Here is a 16,398-nt window from a genome sequence, read left to right as displayed (position 1 = left end):
AAGCCACTTAAGGCTCAGGTCATGATCTCAGGGTCCTCCTGGGATGGAACCCCGAATTGGACTCTACTCAGCGGGGAGCCTGCTTCTTCCCCCCCCCCCCCACCATCTGCCTCTCTGCCTACATGTGATCCCTCTCTCTCTGTCAAATAAATAAATAAAACCTTAAAAAAAATATGGGCAACTGTTTCTGAACCTACTACTACCTGGCCTCTGATTCCTCCAGAGAAGAGAATGAAATTTGGATAGTTGTTCCCTCTTCTGGGAGCATTGTTTTTTGTTTGCTCTGATACTTGATTGCTTGATTGCCGGCGACTTCTAGAGCTAAGTGAAGGGGTTTGTGTGTGTAGCTTTCTTTTTTGAAGGAAAAAAGGTGTGCGCTGGAACTTGCTCCCTTTGCTAGGAGGTTTTCAGAGCAGATCCTAAGAGATGCACCTCGATTACTTGGATGCCTTTTCTCTTTCCTTTTTTTTTTTTTTTTTTTTAAAGATTTTATTTATTTATTTGACAGAGAGAAATCACAAGTAGGTAGAGAGGCAGGTAGAGAGAGAGAGGAGGAAGCAGGCTCCCTGCCGAGCAGAGAGCCCGATGCGGGACTCGATCCCAGGACCCTGAGATCATGACCTGAGCCGAAGGCAGCGGCTTAACCACTGAGCCACCCAGGCGCCCCCTTTTCTCTTTCCTTACAGGTTCATTTTTCAAATGGTTTGTGCCTAATTCTGCCCCTCTGTGATAATGAGCCCTGTATTTAGAAGATACAGGGTCGTCTGAAGAACACTTTGGGTTGCCCTAGACGGAGGTGACCCTGTCACCTAGAGGATGAGACCTTGGTAGTCAGGTAACCATTCAGTTCCATGTCACTTACAGCCCTTCTTTGCTGCCTTGGTGACACAAGTAGTTATACAAAGAGCTTTTCAAACGTGCTAATGCCTGAGACTTATCACCCGTCATTCAGGGCAAGATCTAAGCAAAGGTCATTTTTAAGTTTCCCAGGTGATTTTTTTTTTTTTAAAGATTGTATTTATTTATTTGAGAGAGAGAAAGAGAGCACAAGCAGCAGGGCGGAGCAGAGGAAGAGGGAGAAGCGGGTTCCCTGAGGGCTCGATCCCAGGACCTTGAGATCATGACCTGAGCCGGAGGCAGATACTTAACTGACTGAGCCACCCAGGTGCTCCTCCCAGGTGATTCTAATACACAGAAAGATTTGAGAATCTGTGATAGAGGCTTCCAGTGTCTTGTTCAAAACCAGATGGGATAATCCCCAGTGACAGCAATTTATTCTGTTAGCACATTATAGGTATGTTGGGTCAACAGTTCGTTCCGTAATAAAATACCCACTTACTGAGCACCTGTGTTCTAGGTGCTGAGAATTCTTCCAGGAGCAGCAAGACAGCCTGTCTCTGCCAACAGATGCTTGCTTTCTACTGGGTGGAGACAAATTAAATAAACACGCAAACTGGACGGTGATACATTTAAGAAGGAAGCAGACTGTGACTAGGGGGTCAAGGAAGGCCTCTCTGAGAAGCCATTTCTGCAGGACCTAAGGGGAACCAGGGATAAGGCAGAAGGAATAGAAGGTGAAAAGGTCCCGAGACAAGGAGGGTGGTGTGTTTGAGGAAGAGAAAAGACTGCAGTCACTTTCTTTTATCTAGAAAGAGGAGGGGCAGTCAGTGAGCCAGCCCAACATTTCAGAGAGTTCACACAGATCACTCAGTATGTATTTATTTGACAGACAGACACAAGTAGGCAGAGAGGCAGGCAGAGAGATCGGGGGAAGCAGGCTCCCTGCTGAGCAGAGAGCCCGGATGCGGGGCTCTATCCCAGGACCCTGAGATCATGACCTGAGCTTTAGGTTAAAGGCAGAGGCTTTAACCCACTGAGCCACCCAGGTGCCCCCCAATCAGTATGTTCTTGCCAAATAGGACACATTCTGCCAAGGAAACACAAAGAGAAGTATCCTCCAGGAGCCAGGGTACTGTGTGTTGGACAGAGAGGGCTCCGCGGTATTAGCCAAAAATTGCTGAGTATGAGAAAAAAATTCGGCAGTCCTACATGCCGCTGAGATAAGCTATGAAAAGGAAAAAATTTCAATTGTACATTTGATATCCAGAGGATCTGGCCTCATTCTTCACTCTTGTGTCTTGTTGCTAACCATCACCTGAGTGCGCCCTGTCGGCGTGGCAGAACTCGCCTCGTTTCAGAACACATCCGGTTCTCTGACAACAGTATTTTGGGGGCCTCTACCTAACCGAACTTTCTGGAAGACAGAATGTTTGTCTGATATGTGGAAAGCTGGAGACATCAACTGTGTGCCCATAGGAGACCTAACTATTCCTATGACTTTATTGTGTTAAGAAACACAGACCTGGGGGCACCTGGGTGGCTTAGTGGGTTAGGCCGCTGCCTTCGGCTCGGGTCATGATCTCAGGGTCCTGGGATCGAGTCCCACATGGGGCTCTCTGCTCAGCAGGGAGCCTGCTTCTCTCTCTCTCTCTCTCTCTGCCTGCCTCTCTACCTACTTGTGAGCTCTCTCTGTCAAATAAATAAAACAAAAAAAACTTAAAAAAAAAAAAAAAGAAAGAAACACAGACCGGCTCCCGTCCTCGTTTTCACACAAGACTTCTACGTAAATTGTGCAAGCTAACTAACTTCTTAACACCTAATGGCAAGCAGAGAAAAGAGCTGCACTAGTTTATTTTTAAAGCTTGCCTGCTTGCTCGCTTGCTCGCTCGCTCGCTTGCTTGCTTATCTATCTATCTATCTATCTATTTATTTATTTATTTATTTATTTATTTATTTTAGTAATCTCTACACCCACCGTGGGACCCAAACTCGTGACCCCGAGATCAAGAGTCCCATGTTTCACAGACTGAGCCAGCCAAGCACCCCAACACTGATTTTTAGCAAAACTTTTTGAGGTCTCTCTGCTATTAAATTTAAATTGTCTTTTCAATCATATAACCTGGAATTAATTTTCAGGGTTGACATGTCGTTACTCAGCCTCCATAAAACAAACCATGGGGTTCAATGCAAAGAAAATAACTATAATTAATATATATCCTCAACCCAAACGTCCAAGAATTCCAATAATTTCCAAATGCTTTTGCATAAGAGATCATAATGACGCCTTGATAAAATAGAAGTACTTTAAAAGATGATCTTAATGGGAATGATAGCCCTTCTTAAATTCTTATGAGGCAAGGGAAAGCTTACCCAGTTATTTAAAGAAAAAAAAAAGATTATGGCAATTGTTAAAGGATTTCTTTTATTTCTAACAATGTGAGTTTTATAAGCTCTTCCCATGGCATAAGTAGGACCGTGAAACTCGGCTAGTGGGATCATGGAAAGATGGTGACATCATAGTCATGGCTAGTATGGATGGAGCAAAACAAGTCAAGAAAAATTCATAGGGAACCTGGTACAAGTTTCTCTTTTTTGGAGCTTAAACAAGACAAGATGGATTTAAATTGCATTAGGATGGTTTTTTCTTGAAATAAGATTTCCCTAATGCCTATAAAGCAAACTAGTTGATTAGACATCTTAAAGTCTCTGGTTTCCACCAATCCTTCGGTTATATGGTACAGATCACACATTTTTTTTTTTTAAGCACAACAATTATGATACCTGTAAATGAAGGTTAAGTATTACCAAAGTTAATAAAAATAATTAATTAGTGGGTATTTACATCACAGAATGTGATGGCCATGAGGCCAGAGGACCATCTCTGTCTCGTTCATTGTCTTCCCAGCACCCAGCCCTGGGCCTGACACTTCATAGACACTCTTGGAATATTTGTTGAATGAACTCATTTTTCAAGTAGCAGCTGCATTGCACGCATTTGATCTCTCCAGACTTGATTTAGAAGTAACTCCTCCAGGAGTGCTTACCTTCCCCAAAGAGAAGCAGACTCACAAAGAAAGGGAAGGAGATGCTCAAGGAAGAGCAAGGAAAACAGCAAAACCTCTTTTCTCCTGAAGACCTTTTAAGATTAGGACAAGCAACTGTTTGTGAAAGCAGACCAGTGGAAGATCTGAACTGTCAGGCAGGATCGTGCTTTGAAATATATTCCTGGCTAAACATGGGAATAAACTAGATCAAACTTACAGGCCCTACGATCTGTCCCAGATTAAACAGATAGGCCTCAAGAGCAGGAGTGTGAAAATTGGCTGCCTGGCTGAACATATCCTTTGGATATTGTTATTAGCAGCAGCCTCCAGATTTGAAAACAGTGCGAAACTCGCTTTCAAATGAGCTTTGAGGTGCTTTAAGCTACGGCTGAAAGCTTACCTACCCTTCTTTTCTATTTGCTTGAACAAGAGCCTGAAAAGAAGGTTAAAGAGCTTTCTAGTGATGTCCTTCACTCCTGCCCTAAAAAGAACCTCTGTTCTTCACTGAGTTAAGGAGATTTCGCAACTCCCAGAGGATAATGTGAAGTTAGTTTTTGCTCACTGCTGAACCAACTAAAGTTCCTCTCAAGATTCTTTTCCTGGACTGGAAAAGTGTCTGACCCCTTCAAGCTACTACTCATTATTGCAGAAAGGTGGACATTATGTTATAGTCTATAATATCAGGGGGCATAAAATATTTAAATAAAAATTTAAACCAACATAAAATGAGTGAAAGGTTAAAAAAGCATACCATAGCCTTTAGAAGTACTTATCATCGGTCTGTGAAAGAACATTTTCTTTTTTTTTTCTTTTTTTTTGAAAGAACATTTTCTTTAGTGCCTCAGCCTGTAAGTGAATGTTGCTAAAGATGAGCGAGAAGATATTTTATACACATATTTTTCATATTTATTATATGACACATTTATTATTAATAATTTATTACTTATATAGGGATATATAAATATCTCTCGTAATTGACCCTGCACCCAGCCTCGTACAGATATATGGTGTAGGTATTTAAATGCATGGAAATTAAGTAAATTATACTAAAGTCACAGTACTGGCAAGCACAATATGAGAAATAAAAGTGCCACTATCAGTAATCTTCAGACTTAAAAAATTATTCGCTGCGCAACTAATTTGATAAAAGTAAGTAAAATGTATCTGTTCCTGGCATGCCTGGGGGTCTCAGTCCGTTAAGCGTCTATCTTGGGCACAGGTTATGATCCTGGAGTCCCAGGATCAAGCCCCGTATCAGGCTCCCTGCTCAGCAGGGAGTCTGCTTCTCCCTCTACTGCTCCCCCTGCTCATGCTCTCTCTGTCAAATAAATAAGTAAAATATTAAAAAAATATATATATGTATATATATCTGTTCCTTTTGTCTCAACATGTGTTCATACATATGGTTAAGTGAATATATATACACACAGTCCATATATATGGATTTAATGTATATAATACTTATATAAAAAGTTGGAAGTTGCTGGCTAGGCATCACTTTTTAAAATAGCTTTATTGAGGTAGTATTCACTTACCGTAGAATTCACACTTCATTGCTGATGTGCAGCCATCACCACAAACTAATTTTAGAACATTTTCATCACCCCCCAAAAGTACTATTAGCAATCACTTCCCATTCTTCATCCCCTTTCCTCCAACCCAGACCTTGGCAACCACTAATCTACTTTCTGTCTTTGTAGACTTGCTTATTCTGGACTTCTTACATAAATGGAATCCTACAACATGTCGTCTTTTGTATTTGGCTTTGATCTCCCTGCATGTTTTCAAGGTTTAGCCATATTGTAGCATGTATCAGGACCTAATCTTTTTTTTTTTTTAAAGATTTTATTTATTTATTTGACAGAGAGAAATCACAAGTAGTCGGAGAGGCAGGCAGAGAGAGAGAGAGGAGGAAGCAGGCTCCCTGCTGAGCAGAGAGCCCCAAGCGGGACTCGATCCCAGGACCCTGAGATCATGACCCGAGCCGAAGGCAGCGGCTTAACCCACTGAGCCACCCAGGCGCCCCCCTTTTTTTTTTAACATTTTTTTAAACGGTCTTTTTTTGTTTTTTTAAAGATTTTATTTATTTATTTGACAGACAGAGATCACAAGTAGGCAGAGAGGCAGGCAGAGAGAGAGGAGGAAGCAGGCTCCCTGCCGAGCAGAGAGCCCGATGTGGGACTCGATCCCAGGACCTGAGATCATGACCTGAGCCGAAGGCAGCGGCTTAACCCACTGAGCCACCCAGGCGCCCCTAAACGGTCTTTTTTTAAATAAAGATTTTATTGATCTATTGGAGAGAGAGAGAGAGAGAGAGAGAAATCACAAGTAGGCAGACCAGCAGGCTGGGCAGGGCCAGGTGAGGAAGCAGGCTTCCTGCTGAGCAGAGAGCCAGATGCTGGGCTCAATCCTAGGACCCTGAGATCATGACCTGAGCCAAAGGCAGAGGCTTAACCCACTGAGCCACCGAGGCACCCCCTAATCTTCCTTTATGGCTGAATAGTAGTCCAGTGTGTGGAGAAACCATTTTTGGTTATCCATCAGTTGACGGACATTTGGTTTGTTTCCATTTGGGGGCTGTGATGAATAATGGTTGCTATGAACATTTGTGTTCAAGTTTTTATGTGAGCCTGTTTTCATTTGGAGGGTTGCTGGGTCATCAAATAACTGTGTAATTTTTTGAAGAACTGTTTTCTGAAATGACTACACCATTTCACATGTCTACTAGCAATCTAAGAAGGTTCTGACTTCTCCATGTGCTCCCCAACACTTATTATTGTCTGCTTTCTTTATGAGAGCTATCCTAATGGATGTGAAGTGGTATCTCAGGGTGGTTTTGAGTTGTGTTTCTCTAAGAACTAATGCTGTTGTGCATCTTGTGCATATTGGCTATTTGTCCATCTTCACTGGAGAAATGTCATTCGGAGTATTCAAAAATACTTTGCTTATTTTTACATTGGGTTATTTGTCTTTTTATTATTGAGTTGTAAGAAGTCTTTGTATGTTCTTGATCCTGGACCCTTATCAGATGTGTGATTTGCAAATATTTTCTCATTCTGTCAGTATCTTTGCATTTTCTTAACAGTATCCTTTGAGTCACAGAAGTTTTTCTATGTTGATGTTCAATATATCAGTATTTTCTTTGGTTTCTTTATTTTTAACAAAGCTCAATTTATATTTCTTTTCATTCTTTATGCCATGGTATCATGTACTCTACACAGAACCACTGCCTAACCCAAAGTCCTGAAGATTTACTCCTATGTTTTCTTCTTAGAGCTTTATGGTTTTACCTCTTAACATTTAGGTCCATGATCCCTTTTGATTTATTTTTTTTTCTGTATGGTATAAGTTAGGGATCCAGCTTCATTCTCTAGCATTTGTATCTCTAGTAGTCTCCTTGATTTATATCTTAGCACTCTTTTGAAAATGATTTGACCAAAAAAGAAAGAAAAGAAAAAAGAAAGAAAGAAAGAAAATAAATTGACCATGAATATAAAAGTTTACTTGTGGACTCTCAGTTCTATTCCATTGATCTATATGTCTATCCTTATGCCAATTCACAGTGTCTGGATTACTAGAGCATTGTAGTAAGTTTTGAATCAGGAAGCATGAGTCTTTCAACTTTCTCTCGTTTTTATGAAGGATTAAAATAATTATTGTTTTTGTTGTTTTTTGTTTTTTAAGTAACCTCTGTCCCCAGTGGAGGGCTCAACCTCACAACCCTGAGATCAAGAGTCACATGCTCTATGGACTGAGCCAGCCAGGTGCTCCAAAGGATTTTTTTTGTTTTGTTTTTAAATCCAGTGTAGTTAACACACAGTGTTGTGTTCATTTTGGTCTTTTTTTTTTTTTCAAGGATATTTTGACTATTCCATGAGTGTCACTTTAGGAGGTCTCACTGAGATAGGGTCTACTGCTTAGTTTTGCAGTTCTAGGCCTTTGAAAAAATTATTGAGGTGCAATTAACATATTGGTTTTAGGTATACAACACAATGATTCAGTATTTGTATATATTGGGAAATGATCACAGAAAGTCTAATTAACATCCATCACCATACATAATTACAAACACTTTTCCTCTTGGGATGAGAACTTTTAAGATTTATTCTGTTAGCAATTTTCAAATATGCAATGCAGTATTATTTTTTTTTTTTAATTTTTTTTTAATCTTTTTTTTTATTTGTTTTATCAGAGAGAGAGAGGGGGAGAGAGTGAGCACAGGCAGACAGAATGGCAGGCAGAGGCAGAGGGAGAAGCAGGCTCCCCGCTGAACAAGGAGCCCGATGTGGGACTCGATCCCAGGACGCTGGGATCATGACCTGAGCCGAAGGCAGCTGCTTAACCAACTGAGCCACCCAGGCGTCCCGCAATGCAGTATTATTAACTAGAATCACCATGCTGTACATTACATCCCATGGCTTATTCTGTAACTGGAACTTTGTATCCTTTGCCTTTTTTTTAAAGATTTATTTATTTGAGAGAGAGAGAGAATACTAATGGGAGGGGGAGAAGGAGAGGGAGAGAGAACCCCAAGCAGACTCCGTGCTGAAGGCCGAGCCTGACATAGGGCTTGATTTCACAACCCTGAGATCACAATCTGAGCTGAAACCAAGAGATGGCTGCTCAACACACTGCACTACCCAGGCGCCCTGGAAGTTCGTGTCTTTTGACCCTCTTCACCCATTTTCCCCACCCACTTCCCCCTCCTCTGGTAGTCGGTTTTCTGTATATATGAGCTTAGCGGGGCTTTTTTTTTTTTTTTTTTTTTTAAGATTTCACATATAAGTGAGATCATGTGGTATTTGTCTTTCTCTGTCCGACTTCACTTAGCCTAATACCCTCAAGGTCCATGTACTGTTGCAATGGCAAGATTTCATTCCTTTTTATGGATGAATAATATCCCATTGTATATACATACCACATTGCCTTTATCGGTTTTTCCATTAATAGACACTTAGGTAGGGGTACCTGACTGGCTCAGTCAGAAGAGTGTCCATTTGACTCTTGATCTCAAGGTCATGAGTTCAAGCCCCACACTGGGTATAGAGATTTCTTAAGTAAGTAAATAAACTTAAAAAAAAATTACACTTGGGTTGTGTCCATGTCTTGGCTATTGTAAATAATGCTACAGTGAACGGTGGATGGGGGCAGGGTGCAGATATCTTTTCAAGCTAAAGGTTTTGTTTTCTTCAGATTAAAAACCCAGAAGAGGAATTGCTGGCTCATTTGGTAGTTCTATTTTGAATTTTTGAGGAACCTCCATACTGTTTTCTATAGTGGCTGCACCAGTTTACATTTCCATCGACAGTGCACAAGGGTTCCCTTTTCTCTGTTACTCTCAACACTTACTTCTTGTCTGATAATAGCCATTCTAACAGGTCTGAGGTGAGTTTTAGGATCTTGAGTATATCAGTTTCCCACAAAAGTGAACAGAGCACTGGTTCCTATTCCTCAAACTTGCTAGAAAATGTCATTCAATGTATGCGTTTTGGGATATTCCTTTTTTGGTGTCCTTACCCAAAATGCCCGTGGGGGCAGTTCCCCCTTCTTTTTATTATTATTATTATTATTATTATTATTATTATTATTATTTATCTATTTGAGAGAGAGTAGAGAGAGCATGAGAGGGGAGAAGTTCAGAGGGAGAAGCAGACACCCCACAGAGCTGGGGGCCCAGTGTGGGACTCAATCCCGGGACTCCAGGATCATGACCTGAGCCAAAGGCAGTTGCTTAACCAACTGAGCCACCCAGGTGCCCGCAGTTCCCCCTTCTAAGATGCCAAATTCCTAACCAGGAGGTTGCTTGCTAAATATGGAATTCAAAACTACTGCTTAAAGGAGGAATGTAATGTAATGGTTAAGAGTTTCAGGCTTTAGGATCAACCAGCTCTAAGTTTGAATCCTACCTCTGCCACTCAGTGATTGTGTAACCCGTGGAGCAAGATTTTGGACCCTATTCATCTGTACAGTGGGAAAAATCAGCCCTTCCTTATAGAATGGTTGTGAAGTAAAATGAAATAATAAATGTAAACTCTTAACACACCACCGAGGACTGATGGTACCTGTTGGGCTTGTGGAATGTTTCCTTCAGAGTGTGGAAAACCACTCTTTGTCAAAGCACAGGCTTTGTGGTGCCTTGAATCATTGTGTCTGCAACTAGAGGACCTTTTTGGTTTGAATGGCAATGGATAGAACTGCTGGAGCCAGTTTTACTCTAGAGTGGGATAGAGGGACCTGGAGAGCATTGCCACCACCTGCCTCTGGATATTCCATTGCCTGAAGGAAATGGTAGGTCAGTGTTGCTAGATTTTGTTGTTGTTGATGATAATTGACTTTTGTTCATTTAAACTGCAGAGGGTAGGGGCCACCTGGCTGGCTCAGTCAGAAGAGCATGGAGGTCTTGACATCAGGGTCATCAGTTCAAGCCCCACATGGGGTGTAGAGATTACTTAAATAAAACTTTTAAAAAATAATTAAAATAAATTGCAGAGGGTAGTATTTGCTGATCCAGCCTCTTAATTCTGGGATTTAGAGCCATCCTTTGCAATAACTTCTTCAGAGTCCATATATGCAGAAACCTCAGTGACTGAGAATACCATTGAGATTTAAAGAAATAAGTTGACCAGTCAAAATAGATATCACAAAAAGTCATGCACTTCAGCCATAAGAGAATCCTACAGAAAATTTTTACTCAAAACCTGAGAGTCACGGGGCCTTGGATGGCTCAGTGGGTTAAGCCTCTGCCTTCAGCTCAGGTCATGATCTCAGGGTCCTGGGATTAAGCCCCGCATCGGTGTCTCTGCTCAGTGGGGAACCTACTTCCCTTCCTCTCTCTCTGCCTGCTTCTCTGCCTACTTGTGATCTCTCTGTCAAATAAATAAAATCTTAAAAAAAAAAAAAAAAAGACAACCCCGACTCTAAACTAATAAAAGTTTATCAGTGTGTATTCATAGTAGAATAGAAGCAGAAAGAAAGAAAGAAAAGAAAAAGGAAGGAAGGAAGGAGACTATTAGGTGGAAAAATAGAGAAATGTCAATCCAGTAATGAGGAATAAGACATAGAAAAAGATGGATGTAAGTTTAAAATAATAACAGCTTTCTAGAGACCATTTTTCATTAGGATAAACAGGTCTACATACTTCTGAGGGCATTCTTGATCATAATAGAATACAATAATGCCCATAATGATGCTCTTTAAGCACCAAGTATAAGTAATGTTCAAAGACTCAAGAAAAGGTGAATTTTCTTGGGGAGAAAAGTTCTGAAAAAGTAGCTAAAGTTTTAGACAAAATACGGAATGTCTTATTCTCTAACATCTCTAAATGAGCTGTTACTGGCCTTACATTTGATTCAACAGGTTGAATTTGCAAACAGAAGCAGTATTCAAATAAGTAGTGTAGGGAGCTCCGGGGTGAACTGTTTCTGTGCATTCTTATCCTAGTATGTGGTTGTTATTAAGTATCCTTGAGAGGAATCAAAGCTGTAATTGTAACTTCTTTCTCAGCAGGGTTCCCTCCCAGCCCTTTCCATATCTGAGCTAAATAGACTTGTGTTGATCCACCCTGGAGGGCCTGCATGGGGGCATATAAAGAAAGAAATTACCTGGTAAACTAGCACTCTGTATACCGCAGCCATTACCCTCTGGTCAGGCATAAACAAGCACAGTGACATTGCTCTATGCTTCTTTGTGGAGTCTGAAATTCAAGTTTTCTGTCCACTGTAAGATGAATGCTAAATGTCACCCACAATGGATTTGAAACTGTAAAGTTTCCAACAAACATAAGGTAGACAGACTGAAGTCCTAGCATCCCATTATTTTGTCTATCTCTCATTCTCGCTTTAATCAGGTATTAAAGCCAGACCAGAGTCTGAAAGGCATCCGTAGAATTTTAGAGCTGGAAGGCTTTTAGGAAATTTGTCCAGCTTCTTCGTTTTACAGAAGGAAAAACCGAGGCCCTGGGACATGTTATGATTTAATGTAGGTCACACAGTTAATTAGAGACAGCGAGTGGGAACCCAGGTGTCCCCACACCTTCGTTGGACAGTGGTTTTCTAGTAGGCCACCTGCTCCTAGACCAGTGCCCCCCCCCCGTTTGTTCTTTCTTTCCCTTCATAGCTGTGCAAATCAGAACGTGGGCCTGAACATCGGAAAGACTAGGTGTCAGCCCCAGCTCTCCACCACTTGAGGTGCGCGCTCGCTCGCTCTCTGCATCAGGACTTGGGGCTGGGTCTTTCCTAAGCCTGGCGCCTTCTCCATGGCAGGTGCTTAGCACCTGGGCTGAATCGCTGCATCATCGCGGCGCCACTCTCCTTGCTCCGGATTTTACAGCACAGGCGTGTGTCACGGCGGTGTCAGAGCGTAAGGAGGACGCGGGTCCGAATCCACGCCTTTGAAAAGGGAGGCTCAGGACACCGTCTCGGTTCCCGGCTGGCTCCGGGCTGGCGGAGAGATGCCCAGCGCGTGAGTGACCTCGGCGCCGACCCCGCCACTGGTCAGCTCGCGGCCGGGGCGTGCCTGCCGGGCCTGACGTGGCGGCGGGGCCGCGGGGAGGGGAGAGGCCGTCGCGAGGGCGCGGCCTGACGTGGCGGCCGCGGCGGGGCGGCGGGGCGGCGGGGCGGCGAGGGGAGCCCGGGCCACTGCACTGCCCCGCGCTCCGGCCAGAGGGCGCCCGGCCCCAACACTTCCCCGCCCCGAGGCCGCCCGGGGCTCCAGCAGTAACCGCACCGGCGATTGGGTCGGCGGCGCGGCGGGGCCATGTTGGAGCGGGGCGACGACCCCGCCTCCCGCCGCCCTCCGTCCCGGGTCGGGCCGGGCCGCGAGGCAAGGGAAGCGGGGAGAGGGATCCTCCCTCCCGGGTCGCCCGACGCGGCAGGAGCGGCGGCGGGAGCGGCCGCAGTCACAGCCGCCCCTCTGAGTCCCGGCCAATCAGCGGCGCGGGCACAAATATGCAAATGGAAGCGCCGGTGCTGCCGGAGTGCCGCTCGCAGGGGCTGGTGGGGTCGCGCTGGGGGAGTGAACTGGGCCAATCAGGCGGGTGCGTGGCGGCGCGGGGGAGGCGGTGCCCCTTCACTCCTCCCTCCTCTCCCTCCCGGCCCCGGGCTGACAGGGGGGCCTGGCCGCGCCGCCGGTAAGTGCCGCCGCCGCCCGCCGTTGCCACCCGCCGCCCCAGGCGTTGGGAGGAAGCCCGGGGGCACCGCGGGGCAGCGGCCGCTGCTCAACTGGTGGGGAGAGGCGGGGGCGGGTTCTGTCAGCCGGGTGGTCGCCTGAGGCCGCCCCCGCCCGGCCAGCCGCGCGTGTCAGTCTCGGTCGAGGCGGGGGGCGGCGGGGGCGCCTCAGTCATGGCGAAGCCCGAGAGCCAGCGAGCGGCGGTGAGTACGTGCCGCCGCCGCCGCCGCTCGGCCGGGGGGGTCGGGGCAGGCCGGGCCGCGCCGCCGCCGGCGGCGGAGGTGAGGGGCCCGCGCCCGAGGACGGCGGGGAGGCTGGGGAGGGGGCGCTGCCCGCACGTGCGGCCCAGCCCGCCCGCGGCCCGCCCCGCGCCTGTCATGGCTGCGGGCTGCTGCCCCCGCCCCCCCGGCCCGCAGACCCTGGGGTCGGGACCTGGCCGCCGCGCCTGTTGCGTCGGGCGGAGGTGAGGGCAGGGTGGGCAGGGCCCCGCTTCCCCGCCCCGCGCGAGGTCCGGGCCTCCCGGTCCGCCCGCTTCCCTCCCGAGGGTCGGGCTTCCCTCCATCCTGCAGCCTCTTCCCCCGCCCGCCTGCTTTCTCGCCTCCGTGACTCATGACAGGGCGTCCCGCGCGAGCGCTGGGTGTCCCCGAGCCCGGGACGCCCCCGGCGCTTTCCCGGGCCTTGCCTGCCGGGTTACGAGCGCACTGCCTTCCCTGTGATCCTTCGCCCAGAGGGGCAGCCCCGAGGGTCTCTCCACGTCTGCAGCGGGGCCGGGACCCTGCGGCTGCTGCCGCTTTCTTGGGCTCTGGGTGTGGGACGTGATGGGTGGTTCCAAGGCTGTCTTCGCGGACATCCATCCCCAAGCCAAGCACGACCCGGAAAGCCTGGGTGTCTTACTGGCCTGTCGTCGCAGTCGCCAGCTCAGAGTGCTTTCTGTTTGTTCCTTTTTTGGTTCTGTTTTGCTTTTTTTTTCTTGTCTTTTTTTTTTTTTTAAGAAAAATAAAACTTTTCGGAACAAAGTAGACAAAAAAATTTCTTAAATTGTGATATTAACAGTGTTACATAGCTACTTTCCTGGGAGTCTGGGATTTGACACTACTGTGACTTTTCTCCATTATGTGAAATACTCATAACTACCTAAGGATTGCCCCGTACTAAATAAAGTTTATTTTCATTAATAAAATCACTATCACAATTTAGTTTCTCAGTTTTGCATGCTGCTTTTCACCTTTTCCTTTTCTCTGATTTCAAACTCCAGTTCTACTTAACCGACTAGGATCTTGAACAGAAAAAAGGGCTTACCTCGTGTAATGTTACTCTACCTAAACTGTGCATAATTGTACAGGTACTTTTTTAAAAGAAGGGCTAGGTCTGCAAACACTTAAATGTACAGCAGGTACCCCGTGGGGGTGGGGATTCCACATTGCAGAGGGAGGGAGGGTGTGTGTGTGCGCGCGCTCACGCATGTGTGTGTGTGCACGAGTGTGTGTTTTAGTTTTGGGGGCAGGGGGTTTCAGTGCAAAAGGATGAACATAGTGTTTCTTCATTTCTGTTAGATTTACAGAACTTGAAATTAAGTGGGACTTTGTGCTAATAGCAGGGAGCCTTCCCTACGATAGATATTGGATAAATATTTGCTCTAAGCAAGTTAAACATGAATTCTGTATCTTCCAAGACTGTGTCTGCTTTATTGCTTAGACACTTCACATTAAGTAGCTATAGTGTTCTACAACCTTTAGCAGCTTGGTGAGTTTCCTTTAAACTATAGGTCACATAATATAGACATAATATGCTTGGGGGGGGGAGTAGTTGCCTCCCAGATTTGATTGATACATCTTTGTCATTCTCGACAGTTTCAGGAGAGTGGGTGTTGTAAAGTTAAAAAACAAAAACCTTGTGATTGACTAACTAGGAGAAGATGATGTCCTAAGGACATAAGAATTAGCATTAGGGAAAATGTGCTGGTGTAACTGGTAAAACCTTCTTGGAAGAAGTTCTGATTGGAGAGAGTCAGAACTTTGTCACTTTACTCAGTGTATAGCTATAGTCAGATTTCTTAACCTCTGTGAACCCAAGTTTTCTTGAATTTATAGTTCTCCAAATCTGAATATTCCATTAGATCGGTCTTTGAAATATAAAAGTTATATCTGGTTTTAGGTATAAAAAAAGGCAGAGGTTTTGAAACAAACAGTGGTAAGCTGGCCTTACCCTAAAAGAACCTTTTTAAAAGAATAAGCTCAAGTGGGCAGGTATGAATAAAGAAAGCAGTATTAAAGAAAAAAAAAACTCATGACAAGATTAGATTAATAAAATCCTAAAATTTTGAACTTGGAAGTATCTTTAGAGACTTGTTAACTCCAAATCCCATTTCTAATGTAACTGAATACCTTCTATAAGACATTAAACTAGACTGGCAGTTTACCTATGGAAACCAGGTAGAACTAAAGGAAGGGCTTACTGTATAAATTTAGGGTGTAGGAACTGGAGAAGCATTACAGACTTAGAGGTAAAATTCATTGTAGTTTCAGTAGTAAAATAAAAATTTTGGTACATGTGAAGATTTTAGATACCCTGAAGGGTTATATGTGTTAATCAATCCTATAAATGTAGTGGAATAAAAAGTGAAATAGAGAAGACAAAAATGAAATCTTAGGTTAAAGGATAAAGGAAAATTGAAATAATAGATCTACTAGGAAAATTCCATTATATATCAGTATAGTGAATACAGAACATTGGTAACACTATGGAAACTTAAGGCATTTGGTTAGAGTGAAAATTAATCATGAAACTATTATTGTCATAAATGTTTGAAAAACTTTGAAAGCCAAAAAATTGGAATCAGAAGAGATTTATGGACACTGAGGAGACAGAATGATTTTCTTGTAACCTTTTAAATGTCTTGTAGTTATTGTGGTCTTAGGGTGATTAACCCGTCTTAACTATTCAGATTACTTACATGATAGAAGACTTAGATTTTTTACACTTAACCTACTTTGTGAATATAAGTTGCCACATTCCAGTTTTATAACTGCCTTCTGACACTGTTTCCTTTTACTTGTTTGGGCTTCCCTCACATCCGTTCTACCCCTGAGTTTTACCAGTCTGTGAATACTCAGGTCAAATTCCACCTTGCGAATAAGATCATTTCTTGTCATTGTAGCCCTTAGGGATTTCTCCTTCCCATGAGACCATAGCATTACTATTTGTCTCACTTATTTGACATCACGTAAAACTTCCTGACCTTATCTCCACTGTATTTCTGTTAATTTTGTGGGAACACCTTTTGCTCCTCCCTTTTAGAAACAGTTGGAAAGCTGATTAAGTGATAAGGGAAAACTCAGAGAAGGGAAAG

The 16,398-nt window shown here is 44.3% G+C and overlaps 1 protein-coding gene across 10 annotated transcripts in view; it reads left to right on the top strand.

Moving 5' to 3' along the window:
• Positions 1-16,398, top strand: part of CHD9 (chromodomain helicase DNA binding protein 9) — a 221,324-nt gene that overhangs the window by 42,926 nt on the left and 162,000 nt on the right. For 7 of the 10 annotated variants that reach the window (XM_082712144.1, XM_082712160.1, XM_082712159.1 and 4 more), the window contains exon 1: positions 12,524-13,011. The exons of 1 other annotated variant lie outside the window; for it this stretch is intronic. The gene's annotated coding sequence lies outside the window, so the exon portion shown is untranslated. 2 more of the 10 variants (XM_082712156.1, XM_082712155.1) reach the window with 2 other exon arrangements.

The sequence above is a fragment of the Mustela nivalis genome (genome assembly GCF_964662115.1).
Source record: "Mustela nivalis genome assembly, chromosome: 18".
Taxonomy (NCBI): domain Eukaryota; kingdom Metazoa; phylum Chordata; class Mammalia; order Carnivora; family Mustelidae; genus Mustela; species Mustela nivalis.
This window is presented reverse-complemented; position numbering and strand designations above follow the sequence as displayed.